The sequence below is a fragment of the Myripristis murdjan genome, chromosome 3, assembly GCF_902150065.1.
Source record: "Myripristis murdjan chromosome 3, fMyrMur1.1, whole genome shotgun sequence".
Lineage (NCBI taxonomy): Eukaryota > Metazoa > Chordata > Actinopteri > Holocentriformes > Holocentridae > Myripristis > Myripristis murdjan.
The window spans coordinates 32,717,876-32,719,282 of record NC_043982.1 but is presented as its reverse complement, the minus strand read 5'-3'; positions in this window follow the sequence as shown (position 1 = coordinate 32,719,282).

The window sequence follows — 1,407 nt, the reverse complement described above, 5'->3', positions numbered from 1 at the left end:
TTAAGTTGTCTTTTCTGTTAACAAATGCAGCAACACCTTTTAACCTGATAACCTGATAAGAAACTAACCAGTGAACTCAACTCAACTGGAGTATTTGGAGGAAAACCCTGTACTCTTAGGGATTCAGGGTGCACAGTTTCCCCATCTCTGCTGTAAAACATCACTTTGTCCACCAGGTGGCAGTTGAATATCAATCTTCCAGTCTCATGAACCTGAAATCTCTTGGCAGAGATTGTTGGCTTGCTGGATCTACAAAACTCATAGCCACAGGTTTCTAGTAACGTGGCATTCCCTTTCAATGAAATGTAACTGCAATGTCATGTCACTTAAACTAATCCTGCGTGGACACAGGCATACTTCCTGCAAATTACTTTGTCAATGTATAGGAAAAATCTTAGGTAAAGATGCAAGCTTTGAGAGGAATATTATGTTGCAGATGCCAAGAAACTTCAAATACCTACATTTTGCTAGTTCATTGTGCCTTTACACATAATTAACAGTTTCCTATGTTGTCCAAATAGTTCTCTTTAACCAGAATTTAGCTCAGCTGAAAGCAATTTAACAGTGTTCCTTGTAGGTGGTCTTACATGTGTACCCACTGATACCTGCATACCTTCTAATAATTAAGACATTAAAATAGACTAACACAATCCCAGAGTTTGTTCTGGGTGTGGGATTGTGATGGTTAAAATGCATCAATGCATACTGTGTGTGTGTGTATTACCTACATTTTGTTGCAAAATGTTACATGTGTAGAGAAACCCAGTGTGTTACAAAAATGTTTGATTCATTCCTAAACTGCTCAGATAGTGGCTTAAAGATACTTTATTCACTAAGCAAAATAATTTGCATGGCACACCTTTGTACCTTCAGATAGCAGAAACATGCTCTTTGGCTTGTGAGTTACATCATTAATTGTTCATTGTTCATATGCATTTGTAAATTTTCCATGCAAAATGGAGCAAAAGGTGTTATACTAACAAAAAAACAAAACAAAAAAAAAAAATGCAGGAGAGGGGATTGGGCATGTGAAGACATTTTATTCTTCGCTGTATTTGTAATGGTTTAACCGCAGGAAGTATTAACAAAAATAGTCCTGCAGCTTCACTCGACTCTGTAGAGATTATTTCTGTATTCAAATGAAAGTCAGCAGTGAAGGGCATTCAGTGACTTCATTTGATGTAGAACAAGAGACAAATCAATTATTCATTTTGTGTTAATTGCGGACTGACACCAAAATCTATTTCAGAGTGGTGCATCAAAGGTTGTAGGCCCATTTCTGACAGAGCAGGGTTCATGTAAAATACTGTCATTAACTTTTGAGATCCCAGTTCACCCATGGGACTCATTTTTTAGAGCTTCGTTTTTCGCTAACATCAGTCCAATCATTGTTTTTCAACAGAACAC